The sequence below is a fragment of the Calliopsis andreniformis genome, unplaced genomic scaffold (assembly GCF_051401765.1).
Source record: "Calliopsis andreniformis isolate RMS-2024a unplaced genomic scaffold, iyCalAndr_principal scaffold0156, whole genome shotgun sequence".
Lineage (NCBI taxonomy): Eukaryota > Metazoa > Arthropoda > Insecta > Hymenoptera > Andrenidae > Calliopsis > Calliopsis andreniformis.
In genome coordinates, this window is record NW_027480565.1 from 558,658 (window position 1) to 575,586 (window position 16,929).

A 16,929-nucleotide genomic window follows, 5' to 3' on the forward strand; every position below is an offset into this window, starting at 1 on the left:
TCGGTCCACGGCCATCAGAGAGCATAACAGCCTAATAGTTTTAGAGTGCCTCAACGATCAGGAATATGGATCTAACGTTCTCGTTTCGAACCGACGACTTTCGGTTCCGGAGCGACACGAACGCTCCATGATTCTCGATTATCTCGACACAGGTAAGAGACAGAGGACAGGAAGTGTATGCCTTTAGAGATCCACGAGCACCAGGAATAAGGATCTACCGTTTTCCCTTCGTTCCGTCGACATTCGGTTCCGGAGCGACACGAACGGTGACTTAGAATTTTTTCGCTCGGGCTCCGGAGCGACACGAACGGGGACTTAGAATATTTTCGCTCGGACTACGGAGCGACACGATCGCTCCGATATGCAACGTTCTCTCGGTCCACGGGCATCAGAGAGCAAAACAGCCTAATAGTTTTAGAGTGCCTCAACGATCAGGAATATGGATCTAACGTTCTCGTTTCGAACCGACGACTTTCGGTTCCGGAGCGACACGAACGCTCCATGATTCTCGATTATCTGGACACAGGTACGAGACAGAGGACAACAAGTGCATGGCTTTAGAGAGCAACGAGCACCAGGGATAAGGATCTACCGTTGTCCCTTCGTTCCGTCGACATTCGGTTCCGGGGCGACACGAACGGGGACCTAGAATTTTTTTGCTCGGTCTCCGGAGCGACACGAACGGGGACTTAGAATTTTTTCGCTCGGCCTCCGGAGGGACACGAACGGGGACTTAGAATATTTTCGCTCGGACTCCGGTGCGACACGATCGCTCCGATATGCAACGTTCTCTCGGTCCACGGGCATCAGAGTGCAAAACAGCCTAATAGTTTTAGAGTGCCCCAACGATCAGGAATATGGATCTAACGTTCTCGTTTCGAAGCGACGACTTTCGGTTCCGGAGCGACACGTACGCTCCATGATTCACGATTATCTCGACACAGGTAAGAGACAGAGGACAACAAGTGTACGGTTTTAGAGAGCCACGAGCACCAGGAATAAGGATCTACCGTTGTCCCTTCGTTCCGCCGACATTCGGTTCCGGAGCGACACGAACGGGGACTTAGAATATTATCGCTCGGACTCCGGAGCGACACGATCGCTCCCATATGCTACGTTCTCTCGGTCCACGGGCATCAGAGAGCAAAACAGCCTAATAGTTTTAAAGTGCCTCAACGTTCAGGAATATGGATCTAACGTTCTCGTTTCGAACCGACGACTTTCGGTTCCGGAGCGACACGAACGATCCATGATTCTCGATTATCTCGACACAGGTAAGAGACAGAGGACAGCAAGTGTATGGTTTTAGAGAGCCACGAGCACCAGGAATAAGGATCTACCGTTGTCCCTTCGTTCCGTCGACATTCGGTTCCGGAGCGACACGAACGGGGACTTAGAATTTTTTCGCTCGGGCTCCGGAGCGACACGATCGCTCCGATATTCTGCGTTCTCTCGGTCCACGGCCATCAGAGAGCAAAACAGACTAATAGTTTTAGAGTGCCTCAACGATCAGGAATATGGATCTACCGTTCTCGATTCGAACCGACGACTTTCGGTTCCGGAGCGACACGAACGCTCCATGATTCTCGATTATCTCGACACAGGTAAGAGACAGAGGACAGCAAGTGTATGGTTTTAGAGAGCCACGAGCACCAGGAATAAGGATCTACCGTTGTCCCTTCGTTCCGCCGACATTCGGTTCCGGAGCGACACGAACGGGGAGTTAGAATTTTTTCGCTCGGGCTCCGGAGCGACACGAACGGGGACTTGGAATATTTTCGCTCGGACTCCGGACCGACACGATCGCTCCGATATGCTACGTTCTCTCGGTCCACGGCCATCAGAGAGCATAACAGCCTAATAGTTTTAGAGTGCCTCAACGATCAGGAATATGGATCTAACGTTCTCGTTTCGAACCGACGACTTTCGGTTCCGGAGCGACACGAACGCTCCATGATTCTCGATTATCTCGACACAGGTAAGAGACAGAGGACAGGAAGTGTATGCCTTTAGAGATCCACGAGCACCAGGAATAAGGATCTACCGTTTTCCCTTCGTTCCGTCGACATTCGGTTCCGGAGCGACACGAACGGTGACTTAGAATTTTTTCGCTCGGGCTCCGGAGCGACACGAACGGGGACTTAGAATATTTTCGCTCGGACTACGGAGCGACACGATCGCTCCGATATGCAACGTTCTCTCGGTCCACGGGCATCAGAGAGCAAAACAGCCTAATAGTTTTAGAGTGCCTCAACGATCAGGAATATGGATCTAACGTTCTCGATTCGAAGCGACGACTTTCGGTTCCGGAGCGACACGAACGCTCCATGATTCTCGATTATCTCGACACAGGTAAGAGACAGAGGACAACAAGGGTATGGTTTTCGAGAGCCACGAGCACCAGGAATAAGGATCTACCGTTGTCCCTTCGTTCCGGCGACATTCGGTTCCGGAGCGACTCGAACGGTGCCTTAGAATTTTTTCGCTCGGGATCCGGAGCGACACGAACGGGGACTTAGAGTATTTTCGCACGGACTCCGGAGCGACACGATCGCTCAGATATGCTACGTTCACTCGGTCCACGGGCATCAGAGAGCAAAACAGCCTAATAGTTTTAGAGTGCCTCAACGATCAGGAATATGGATCTAACGTTCTCGTTTCGAAGCGACGACTTTCGGTTCCGGAGCGACACGATCGCTCCATGATTCTCGATTGTCTCAACACAGGTAAGAGACAGAGGACAACAAGTGTATGGTTTTAGAGATCCACGAGCACCAGGAATAAGGATCTACCGTTGTCCCTTCGTTCCGTCGACATTCGGTTCCGGAGCGACACGAACGGGGACTTAGAATTTTTTCGCTCGGGCTCCGGAGCGACACGAACGAGGACTTAGAATTTTTTCGCCCGGGCTCCGGAGCGACACGAACGGGGACTTAGAATATTTTCGCTCGGACTCCGGAGCGACACGATCGCTCCGATATGCTACGTTCTCTCGGTCCACGGGCATCAGAGAGCAAAACAGCCTAATAGTTTTAGAGTGCCTCAACGATCAGGAATATGGATCTAACGTTCTCGTTTCGAACCGACGACTTTCGGTTCCGGAGCGGCACGAACGCTCCATGATTCTCGATTATCTGGACACAGGTACGAGACAGAGGACAACAAGTGCATGGCTTTAGAGAGCAACGAGCACCAGGGATAAGGATCTACCGTTGTGCCTTCGTTCCATCGACATTCGGTTCCGGAGCGACACGAACGGGGACCTAGAATTTTTTCGCTCGGTCTCCGGAGCGACACGAACGGGGACTTAGAATTTTTTCGCTCGGGCTCCGGAGGGACACGAACGGGGACTTAGAATATTTTCGCTCGGACTCCGGAGCGACACGATCGCTCCGATATGCAACGTTCTCTCGGTCCACGGGCATCAGAGAGCAAAACAGCCTAATAGCTTTAGAGTGCCTCAACGATCAGGAATATGGATCTAACGTTCTCGTTTCGAAGCGACGACTTTCTGTTCCGGAGCGACACGAACGCTCCATGATTCTCGATTATCTCGACACAGGTAAGAGACAGAAGACAACAAGTGCAAGGCTTTAGAGAGCCACGAGCACCAGGGATAAGGATCTACCGTTGTCCCTTCGTTCCGTCGACATTCGGTTCCGGGGCGACACGAACGGGGACCTAGAATTTTTTCGCTCGGGCTCCGGAGGGACACGAACGGGGACTTAGAATTTTTTCGCTCGGGCTCCGGAGCGACACGAACGGGGACTTAGAATATTATCGCTCGGACTCCGGAGCGACACGATCGCTCCCATATGCTACGTTCTCTCGGTCCACGGGCATCAGAGAGCAAAACAGCCGAATAGTTTTAAAGTGCCCCAACGATCAGGAATATGGATCTAACGTTCTCGTTTCGAAGCGACGACTTTCGGTTCCGGAGCGACACGACCGCTCCATGATTCTCGATTAACTCGACACAGGTAAGAGACAGAGGACAACAAGTGTATGGTTTTAGAGAGCCACGAGCACCAGGAATAAGGATCTACCGTTGTCCCTTCGTTCCGCCGACATTCTTTTCCGGAGCGACACGAACGGGGACTTAGAATTTTTTCGCTCGGGCTCCGGAGCGACACGAACGGGGACTTAGAATTTTTTCGCTCGGCCTCCGGAGGGACACGAACGGGGACTTAGAATATTTTCGCTCGGACTCCGGTGCGACACGATCGCTCCGATATGCAACGTTCTCTCGGTCCACGGGCATCAGAGAGCAAAACAGCCTAATAGTTTTAGAGTGCCCCAACGATCAGGAATATGGATCTAACGTTCTCGTTTCGAAGCGACGACTTTCGGTTCCGGAGCGACACGTACGCTCCATGATTCACGATTATCTCGACACAGGTAAGAGACAGAGGACAGCAAGTGTATGGTTTTAGAGAGCCACGAGCACCAGGAATAAGGATCTACCGTTGTCCCTTCGTTCCGCCGACATTCGGTTCCGGAGCGACACGAACGGGGACTTAGAATATTATCGCTCGGACTCCGGAGCGACACGATCGCTCCCATATGCTACGTTCTCTCGGTCCACGGGCATCAGAGAGCAAAACAGCCTAATAGTTTTAAAGTGCCTCAACGTTCAGGAATATGGATCTAACGTTCTCGTTTCGAACCGACGACTTTCGGTTCCGGAGCGACACGAATGATCCATGATTCTCGATTATCTCGACACAGGTAAGAGACAGAGGACAGCAAGTGTATGGTTTTAGAGAGCCACGAGCACCAGGAATAAGGATCTACCGTTGTCCCTTCGTTCCGTCGACATTCGGTTCCGGAGCGACACGAACGGGGACTTAGAATTTTTTCGCTCGGGCTCCGGAGCGACACGATCGCTCCGATATTCTGCGTTCTCTCGGTCCACGGCCATCAGAGAGCAAAACAGCCTAATAGTTTTAGAGTGCCTCAACGATCAGGAATATGGATCTACCGTTCTCGATTCGAACCGACGACTTTCGGTTCCGGAGCGACACGAACGCTCCATGATTCTCGATTATCTCGACACAGGTAAGAGACAGAGGACAGCAAGTGTATGGTTTTAGAGAGCCACGAGCACCAGGAATAAGGATCTACCGTTGTCCCTTCGTTCCGCCGACATTCGGTTCCGGAGCGACACGAACGGGGAGTTAGAATTTTTTCGCTCGGGCTCCGGAGCGACACGAACGGGGACTTGGAATATTTTCGCTCGGACTCCGGACCGACACGATCGCTCCGATATGCTACGTTCTCTCGGTCCACGGCCATCAGAGAGCATAACAGCCTAATAGTTTTAGAGTGCCTCAACGATCAGGAATATGGATCTAACGTTCTCGTTTTGAACCGACGACTTTCGGTTCCGGAGCGACACGAACGCTCCATGATTCTCGATTATCTCGACACAGGTAAGAGACAGAGGACAGGAAGTGTATGCCTTTAGAGATCCACGAGCACCAGGAATAAGGATCTACCGTTGTCCCTTCGTTCCGTCGACATTCGGTTCCGGGGCGACACGAACGGGGACCTAGAATTTTTTCGCTCGGGCTCCGGAGCGACACGAACGGGGACTTAGAATATTATCGCTCGGACTCCGGAGCGACACGATCGCTCACATATGCTACGTTCTCTCGGTCCACGGGCATCAGAGAGCAAAACAGCCTAATAGTTTTAGAGTGCCTCAACGATCAGGAATATGGATCTAACGTTCTCGTTTCGAAGCGACGACTTTCGGTTCCGGAGCGACACGGTCGCTCCATGATTCTCGATTGTCTCAACACAGGTAAGAGACAGAGGACAACAAGTGTATGGTTTTAGAGATCCACGAGCACCAGGAATAAGGATCTACCGTTGTCCCTTCGTTCCGTCGACATTCGGTTCCGGAGCGACACGAACGGGGACTTAGAATTTTTTCGCTCGGGCTCCGGAGCGACACGAACGAGGACTTAGAATTTTTTCGCCCGGGCTCCGGAGCGACACGAACGGGGACTTAGAATATTTTCGCTCGGACTCCGGAGCGACACGATCGCTCCGATATGCTACGTTCTCTCGGTCCACGGGCATCAGAGAGCAAAACAGCCTAATAGTTTTAGAGTGCCTCAACGATCAGGAATATGGATCTAACGTTCTCGTTTCGAACCGACGACTTTCGGTTCCGGAGCGGCACGAACGCTCCATGATTCTCGATTATCTGGACACAGGTACGAGACAGAGGACAACAAGTGCATGGCTTTAGAGAGCAACGAGCACCAGGGATAAGGATCTACCGTTGTGCCTTCGTTCCATCGACATTCGGTTCCGGAGCGACACGAACGGGGACCTAGAATTTTTTCGCTCGGTCTCCGGAGCGACACGAACGGGGACTTAGAATTTTTTCGCTCGGGCTCCGGAGGGACACGAACGGGGACTTAGAATATTTTCGCTCGGACTCCGGAGCGACACGATCGCTCCGATATGCAACGTTCTCTCGGTCCACGGGCATCAGAGAGCAAAACAGCCTAATAGCTTTAGAGTGCCTCAACGATCAGGAATATGGATCTAACGTTCTCGTTTCGAAGCGACGACTTTCTGTTCCGGAGCGACACGAACGCTCCATGATTCTCGATTATCTCGACACAGGTAAGAGACAGAAGACAACAAGTGCAAGGCTTTAGAGAGCCACGAGCACCAGGGATAAGGATCTACCGTTGTCCCTTCGTTCCGTCGACATTCGGTTCCGGGGCGACACGAACGGGGACCTAGAATTTTTTCGCTCGGGCTCCGGAGGGACACGAACGGGGACTTAGAATTTTTTCGCTCGGGCTCCGGAGCGACACGAACGGGGACTTAGAATATTATCGCTCGGACTCCGGAGCGACACGATCGCTCCCATATGCTACGTTCTCTCGGTCCACGGGCATCAGAGAGCAAAACAGCCGAATAGTTTTAAAGTGCCCCAACGATCAGGAATATGGATCTAACGTTCTCGTTTCGAAGCGACGACTTTCGGTTCCGGAGCGACACGACCGCTCCATGATTCTCGATTAACTCGACACAGGTAAGAGACAGAGGACAGCAAGTGTATGGTTTTAGAGAGCCACGAGCACCAGGAATAAGGATCTACCGTTGTCCCTTCGTTCCGTCGACATTCGGTTCCGGAGCGACACGAACGGGGACTTAGAATTTTTTCGCTCGGGCTCCGGAGCGACACGATCGCTCCGATATTCTGCGTTCTCTCGGTCCACGGCCATCAGAGAGCAAAACAGCCTAATAGTTTTAGAGTGCCTCAACGATCAGGAATATGGATCTACCGTTCTCGATTCGAACCGACGACTTTCGGTTCCGGAGCGACACGAACGCTCCATGATTCTCGATTATCTCGACACAGGTAAGAGACAGAGGACAGCAAGTGTATGGTTTTAGAGAGCCACGAGCACCAGGAATAAGGATCTACCGTTGTCCCTTCGTTCCGCCGACATTCGGTTCCGGAGCGACACGAACGGGGAGTTAGAATTTTTTCGCTCGGGCTCCGGAGCGACACGAACGGGGACTTGGAATATTTTCGCTCGGACTCCGGACCGACACGATCGCTCCGATATGCTACGTTCTCTCGGTCCACGGCCATCAGAGAGCATAACAGCCTAATAGTTTTAGAGTGCCTCAACGATCAGGAATATGGATCTAACGTTCTCGTTTCGAACCGACGACTTTCGGTTCCGGAGCGACACGAACGCTCCATGATTCTCGATTATCTCGACACAGGTAAGAGACAGAGGACAGGAAGTGTATGCCTTTAGAGATCCACGAGCACCAGGAATAAGGATCTACCGTTGTCCCTTCGTTCCGTCGACATTCGGTTCCGGGGCGACACGAACGGGGACCTAGAATTTTTTCGCTCGGGCTCCGGAGCGACACGAACGGGGACTTAGAATATTATCGCTCGGACTCCGGAGCGACACGATCGCTCACATATGCTACGTTCTCTCGGTCTACGGGCATCAGAGAGCAAAACAGCCTAATAGTTTTAGAGTGCCTCAACGATCAGGAATATGGATCTAACGTTCTCGTTTCGAAGCGACGACTTTCGGTTCCGGAGCGACACGATCGCTCCATGATTCTCGATTGTCTCAACACAGGTAAGAGACAGAGGACAACAAGTGTATGGTTTTAGAGATCCACGAGCACCAGGAATAAGGATCTACCGTTGTGCCTTCGTTCCGTCGACATTCGGTTCCGGAGCGACACGAACGGGGACTTAGAATTTTTTCGCTCGGGCTCCGGAGCGACACGAACGAGGACTTAGAATTTTTTCGCTCGGGCTCCGGAGCGACACGAACGGGGACTTAGAATATTTTCGCTCGGACTCCGGAGAGACACGATCGCTCCGATATGCTACGTTCTCTCGGTCCACGGGCATCAGAGAGCAAAACAGCCTAATAGTTTTAGAGTGCCTCAACGATCAGGAATATGGATCTAACGTTCTCGTTTCGAACCGACGACTTTCGGTTCCGGAGCGGCACGAACGCTCCATGATTCTCGATTATCTGGACACAGGTACGAGACAGAGGACAACAAGTGCATGGCTTTAGAGAGCAACGAGCACCAGGGATAAGGATCTACCGTTGTGCCTTCGTTCCATCGACATTCGGTTCCGGAGCGACACGAACGGGGACCTAGAATTTTTTCGCTCGGTCTCCGGAGCGACACGAACGGGGACTTAGAATTTTTTCGCTCGGGCTCCGGAGGGACACGAACGGGGACTTAGAATATTTTCGCTCGGACTCCGGAGCGACACGATCGCTCCGATATGCAACGTTCTCTCGGTCCACGGGCATCAGAGAGCAAAACAGCCTAATAGCTTTAGAGTGCCTCAACGATCAGGAATATGGATCTAACGTTCTCGTTTCGAAGCGACGACTTTCTGTTCCGGAGCGACACGAACGCTCCATGATTCTCGATTATCTCGACACAGGTAAGAGACAGAAGACAACAAGTGCAAGGCTTTAGAGAGCCACGAGCACCAGGGATAAGGATCTACCGTTGTCCCTTCGTTCCGTCGACATTCGGTTCCGGGGCGACACGAACGGGGACCTAGAATTTTTTCGCTCGGGCTCCGGAGGGACACGAACGGGGACTTAGAATTTTTTCGCTCGGGCTCCGGAGCGACACGAACGGGGACTTAGAATATTATCGCTCGGACTCCGGAGCGACACGATCGCTCCCATATGCTACGTTCTCTCGGTCCACGGGCATCAGAGAGCAAAACAGCCGAATAGTTTTAAAGTGCCCCAACGATCAGGAATATGGATCTAACGTTCTCGTTTCGAAGCGACGACTTTCGGTTCCGGAGCGACACGACCGCTCCATGATTCTCGATTAACTCGACACAGGTAAGAGACAGAGGACAACAAGTGTATGGTTTTAGAGAGCCACGAGCACCAGGAATAAGGATCTACCGTTGTCCCTTCGTTCCGCCGACATTCTTTTCCGGAGCGACACGAACGGGGACTTAGAATTTTTTCGCTCGGGCTCCGCAGCGACACGAACGGGGACTTAGAATATTATCGCTCGGACTCCGGAGCGACACGATCGCTCCCATATGCTACGTTCTCTCGGTCCACGGGCATCAGAGAGCAAAACAGCCTATTAGTTTTAGAGTGCCTCAACGATCAGGAATATGGATCTAACGTTCTCGTTTCGAACCGACGACTTTCGGTTCCGGAGCGACACGAACGCTCCATGATTCTCGATTATCTGGACACAGGTACGAGACAGAGGACAACAAGTGCATGGCTTTAGAGAGCAACGAGCACCAGGGATAAGGATCTACCGTTGTGCCTTCGTTCCATCGACATTCGGTTCCGGAGCGACACGAACGGGGACCTAGAATTTTTTCGCTCGGGCTCCGGAGGGACACGAACGGGGACTTAGAATTTTTTCGCTCGGGCTCCGGAGCGACACGAACGGGGACTTAGAATATTATCGCTCGGACTCCGGAGTGACACGATCGCTCCCATATGCTACGTTCTCTCGGTCCACGGGCATCAGAGAGCAAAACAGCCGAATAGTTTTAAAGTGCCTCAACGTTCAGGAATATGGATCTAACGTTCTCGTTTCGAACCGACGACTTTCGGTTCCGGAGCGACACGAACGCTCCATGATTCTCGATTATCTCGACACAGGTAAGAGACAGAGGACAGCAAGTGTATGGTTTTAGAGAGCCACGAGCACCAGGAATAAGGATCTGCCGTTGTCCCTTCGATCCGGCGACATTCGGTTCCGGAGCGACACGAACGGCGACTTAGAATTTTTTCGCTCGGGCTCCGGAGCGACAAGAACGGGGACTTAGAATATTTTCGCTCGGACTCCGGACCGACACGATCGCTCCGATATGCTACGTTCTCTCGGTCCACGGGGATCAGAGCGCAAAACAGCCTAATAGTTTTAGAGTGCCTCAACGATCAGGAATATGGATCTAACGTTCTCGTTTCGAACCGACGACTTTCGGTTCCGGAGCGACACGAAGGGTCCATGATTCTCGATTATCTCGACACAGGTAAGAGACAGAGGGCAAGAAGTGTATGGTTTTAGAGAGCCACGAGCACCAGGAATAAGGATCTACCGTTGTCCCTTCGTTCCGTCGACATTCGGTTCCGGAGCGACACGAACGGGGACCTAGAATTTTTTCGCTCGGTCTCCGGAGCGACACGAACGGGGACTTAGAATTTTTTCGCTCGGGCTCCGGAGGGACACGAACGGGGACTTAGAATATTTTCGCTCGGACTCCGGAGCGACACGATCGCTCCGATATGCAACGTTCTCTCGGTCCACGGGCATCAGAGAGCAAAACAGCCTAATAGCTTTAGAGTGCCTCAACGATCAGGAATATGGATCTAACGTTCTCGTTTCGAAGCGACGACTTTCTGTTCCGGAGCGACACGAACGCTCCATGATTCTCGATTATCTCGACACAGGTAAGAGACAGAAGACAACAAGTGCAAGGCTTTAGAGAGCCACGAGCACCAGGGATAAGGATCTACCGTTGTCCCTTCGTTCCGTCGACATTCGGTTCCGGGGCGACACGAACGGGGACCTAGAATTTTTTCGCTCGGGCTCCGGAGGGACACGAACGGGGACTTAGAATTTTTTCGCTCGGGCTCCGGAGCGACACGAACGGGGACTTAGAATATTATCGCTCGGACTCCGGAGCGACACGATCGCTCCCATATGCTACGTTCTCTCGGTCCACGGGCATCAGAGAGCAAAACAGCCGAATAGTTTTAAAGTGCCCCAACGATCAGGAATATGGATCTAACGTTCTCGTTTCGAAGCGACGACTTTCGGTTCCGGAGCGACACGACCGCTCCATGATTCTCGATTAACTCGACACAGGTAAGAGACAGAGGACAACAAGTGTATGGTTTTAGAGAGCCACGAGCACCAGGAATAAGGATCTACCGTTGTCCCTTCGTTCCGCCGACATTCTTTTCCGGAGCGACACGAACGGGGACTTAGAATTTTTTCGCTCGGGCTCCGCAGCGACACGAACGGGGACTTAGAATATTATCGCTCGGACTCCGGAGCGACACGATCGCTCCCATATGCTACGTTCTCTCGGTCCACGGGCATCAGAGAGCAAAACAGCCTATTAGTTTTAGAGTGCCTCAACGATCAGGAATATGGATCTAACGTTCTCGTTTCGAACCGACGACTTTCGGTTCCGGAGCGACACGAACGCTCCATGATTCTCGATTATCTGGACACAGGTACGAGACAGAGGACAACAAGTGCATGGCTTTAGAGAGCAACGAGCACCAGGGATAAGGATCTACCGTTGTGCCTTCGTTCCATCGACATTCGGTTCCGGAGCGACACGAACGGGGACCTAGAATTTTTTCGCTCGGGCTCCGGAGGGACACGAACGGGGACTTAGAATATTTTCGCTCGGACTCCGGAGCGACACGATCGCTCCGATATGCAACGTTCTCTCGGTCCACGGGCATCAGAGAGCAAAACAGCCTAATAGCTTTAGAGTGCCTCAACGATCAGGAATATGGATCTAACGTTCTCGTTTCGAAGCGACGACTTTCTGTTCCGGAGCGACACGAACGCTCCATGATTCTCGATTATCTCGACACAGGTAAGAGACAGAAGACAACAAGTGCAAGGCTTTAGAGAGCCACGAGCACCAGGGATAAGGATCTACCGTTGTCCCTTCGTTCCGTCGACATTCGGTTCCGGGGCGACACGAACGGGGACCTAGAATTTTTTCGCTCGGGCTCCGGAGGGACACGAACGGGGACTTAGAATTTTTTCGCTCGGGCTCCGGAGCGACACGAACGGGGACTTAGAATATTATCGCTCGGACTCCGGAGCGACACGATCGCTCCCATATGCTACGTTCTCTCGGTCCACGGGCATCAGAGAGCAAAACAGCCGAATAGTTTTAAAGTGCCCCAACGATCAGGAATATGGATCTAACGTTCTCGTTTCGAAGCGACGACTTTCGGTTCCGGAGCGACACGACCGCTCCATGATTCTCGATTAACTCGACACAGGTAAGAGACAGAGGACAACAAGTGTATGGTTTTAGAGAGCCACGAGCACCAGGAATAAGGATCTACCGTTGTCCCTTCGTTCCGCCGACATTCTTTTCCGGAGCGACACGAACGGGGACTTAGAATTTTTTCGCTCGGGCTCCGCAGCGACACGAACGGGGACTTAGAATATTATCGCTCGGACTCCGGAGCGACACGATCGCTCCCATATGCTACGTTCTCTCGGTCCACGGGCATCAGAGAGCAAAACAGCCTATTAGTTTTAGAGTGCCTCAACGATCAGGAATATGGATCTAACGTTCTCGTTTCGAACCGACGACTTTCGGTTCCGGAGCGACACGAACGCTCCATGATTCTCGATTATCTGGACACAGGTACGAGACGGAGGACAACAAGTGCATGGCTTTAGAGAGCAACGAGCACCAGGGATAAGGATCTACCGTTGTGCCTTCGTTCCATCGACATTCGGTTCCGGAGCGACACGAACGGGGACCTAGAATTTTTTCGCTCGGGCTCCGGAGGGACACGAACGGGGACTTAGAATTTTTCGCTCGGGCTCCGGAGCGACACGAACGGGGACTTAGAATATTATCGCTCGGACTCCGGAGTGACACGATCGCTCCCATATGCTACGTTCTCTCGGTCCACGGGCATCAGAGAGCAAAACAGCCGAATAGTTTTAAAGTGCCTCAACGTTCAGGAATATGGATCTAACGTTCTCGTTTCGAACCGACGACTTTCGGTTCCGGAGCGACACGAACGCTCCATGATTCTCGATTATCTCGACACAGGTAAGAGACAGAGGACAGCAAGTGTATGGTTTTAGAGAGCCACGAGCACCAGGAATAAGGATCTGCCGTTGTCCCTTCGATCCGGCGACATTCGGTTCCGGAGCGACACGAACGGCGACTTAGAATTTTTTCGCTCGGGCTCCGGAGCGACAAGAACGGGGACTTAGAATATTTTCGCTCGGACTCCGGACCGACACGATCGCTCCGATATGCTACGTTCTCTCGGTCCACGGGGATCAGAGAGCAAAACAGCCTAATAGTTTTAGAGTGCCTCAACGATCAGGAATATGGATCTAACGTTCTCGTTTCGAACCGACGACTTTCGGTTCCGGAGCGACACGAAGGGTTCATGATTCTCGATTATCTCGACACAGGTAAGAGACAGAGGGCAAGAAGTGTATGGTTTTAGAGAGCCACGAGCACCAGGAATAAGGATCTACCGTTGTCCCTTCGTTCCGTCGACATTCGGTTCCGGAGCGACACGAACGGGGACCTAGAATTTTTTCGCTCGGTCTCCGGAGCGACACGAACGGGGACTTAGAATTTTTTCGCTCGGGCTCCGGAGCGACACGAACGGGGACTTACAATATTATCGCTCGGACTCCGGAGCGACACGATCGCTCACATATGCTACGTTCTCTCGGTCCACGGGCATCAGAGAGCAAAACAGCCTAATAGTTTTAGAGTGCCTCAACGATCAGGAATATGGATCTAACGTTCTCGTTTCGAAGCGACGACTTTCGGTTCCGGAGCGACACGATCGCTCCATGATTCTCGATTGTCTCGACACAGGTAAGAGACAGAGGACAACAAGTGTATGGTTTTAGAGAGCCACGAGCACCAGGAATAAGGATCTACCGTTGTGCCTTCGTTCCATCGACATTCGGTTCCGGAGCGACACGAACGGGGACCTAGAATTTTTTCGCTCGGTCTCCGGAGCGACACGAACGGGGACTTAGAATTTTTTCGCTCGGGCTCCGGAGGGACACGAACGGGGACTTAGAATATTTTCGCTCGGACTCCGGAGCGACACGATCGCTCCGATATGCAACGTTCTCTCGGTCCACGGGCATCAGAGAGCAAAACAGCCTAATAGCTTTAGAGTGCCTCAACGATCAGGAATATGGATCTAACGTTCTCGTTTCGAAGCGACGACTTTCTGTTCCGGAGCGACACGAACGCTCCATGATTCTCGATTATCTCGACACAGGTAAGAGACAGAAGACAACAAGTGCAAGGCTTTAGAGAGCCACGAGCACCAGGGATAAGGATCTACCGTTGTCCCTTCGTTCCGTCGACATTCGGTTCCGGGGCGACACGAACGGGGACCTAGAATTTTTTCGCTCGGGCTCCGGAGGGACACGAACGGGGACTTAGAATTTTTTCGCTCGGGCTCCGGAGCGACACGAACGGGGACTTAGAATATTATCGCTCGGACTCCGGAGCGACACGATCGCTCCCATGTGCTACGTTCTCTCGGTCCACGGGCATCAGAGAGCAAAACAGCCGAATAGTTTTAAAGTGCCTCAACGTTCAGGAATATGGATCTAACGTTCTCGTTTCGAACCGACGACTTTCGGTTCCGGAGCGACACGAACGCTCCATGATTCTCGATTATCTCGACACAGGTAAGAGACAGAGGACAGCAAGTGTATGGTTTTAGAGAGCCACGAGCACCAGGAATAAGGATCTGCCGTTGTCCCTTCGATCCGGCGACATTTGGTTCCGGAGCGACACGAACGGCGACTTAGAATTTTTTCGCTCGGGCTCCGGAGCGACAAGAACGGGGACTTAGAATATTTTCGCTCGGACTCCGGACCGACACGATCGCTCCGATATGCTACGTTCTCTCGGTCCACGGGCATCAGAGAGCAAAACAGCCTAATAGCTTTAGAGTGCCTCAACGATCAGGAATATGGATCTAACGTTCTCGTTTCGAAGCGACGACTTTCTGTTCCGGAGCGACACGAACGCTCCATGATTCTCGATTATCTCGACACAGGTAAGAGACAGAAGACAACAAGTGCAAGGCTTTAGAGAGCCACGAGCACCAGGGATAACGATCTACCGTTGTCCCTTCGTTCCGTCGACATTCGGTTCCGGGGCGACACGAACGGGGACGTAGAATTTTTTCGCTCGGGCTCCGGAGGGACACGAACGGGGACTTAGAATTTTTTCGCTCGGGCTCCGGAGCGACACGAACGGGGACTTAGAATATTTTCGCTCGGACTCCGGAGCGACACGATCGCTCCGATATGCAACGTTCTCTCGGTCCACGGGCATCAGAGAGCAAAACAGCCTAATAGTTTTAGAGTGCCCCAACGATCAGGAATATGGATCTAACGTTCTCGTTTCGAAGCAACGACTTTCGGTTCCGGAGCGACACGTCCGCTCCATGATTCTCGATTAACTCGACACAGGTAAGAGACAGAGGACAACAAGTGTATGGTTTTAGAGAGCCACGAGCCCCAGGAATAAGGATCTACCGTTGTCCCTTCGTTCCGCCGACATTCGGTTCCGGAGCGACACGAACGGGGACTTAGAATTTTTTCGCTCGGGCTCCGCAGCGACCCGAACGGGGACTTAGAATATTATCGCTCGGACTCCGGAGCGACACGATCGCTCCCATATGCTACGTTCTCTCGGTCCACGGGCATCAGAGAGCAAAACAGCCTAATAGTTTTAGAGTGCCTCAACGATCAGGAATATGGATCTAACGTTCTCGTTTCGAACCGACGACTTTCGGTTCCGGAGCGACACGAACGCTCCATGATTCTCGATTATCTGGACACAGGTACGAGACAGAGGACAACAAGTGCATGGCTTTAGAGAGCAACGAGCACCAGGGATAAGGATCTACCGTTGTGCCTTCGTTCCATCGACATTCGGTTCCGGAGCGACACGAACGGGGACCTAGAATTTTTTCGCTCGGTCTCCGGAGCGACACGAACGGGGACTTAGAATTTTTTCGCTCGGGCTCCGGAGGGACACGAACGGGGACTTAGAATATTTTCGCTCGGACTCCGGAGCGACACGATCGCTCCGATATGCAACGTTCTCTCGGTCCACGGGCATCAGAGAGCAAAACAGCCTAATAGCTTTAGAGTGCCTCAACGATCAGGAATATGGATCTAACGTTCTCGTTTCGAAGCGACGACTTTCTGTTCCGGAGCGACACGAACGCTCCATGATTCTCGATTATCTCGACACAGGTAAGAGACAGAAGACATCAAGTGCAAGGCTTTAGAGAGCCACGAGCACCAGGGATAAGGATCTACCGTTGTCCCTTCGTTCCGTCGACATTCGGTTCCGGGGCGACACGAACGGGGACCTAGAATTTTTTCGCTCGGGCTCCGGAGGGACACGAACGGGGACTTAGAATTTTTTCGCTCGGGCTCCGGAGCGACACGAACGGGGACTTAGAATATTATCGCTCGGACTCCGGAGTGACACGATCGCTCCCATATGCTACGTTCTCTCGGTCCACGGGCATCAGAGAGCAAAACAGCCGAATAGTTTTAAAGTGCCTCAACGTTCAGGAATATGGATCTTACGTTCTCGTTTCGAACCGACGACTT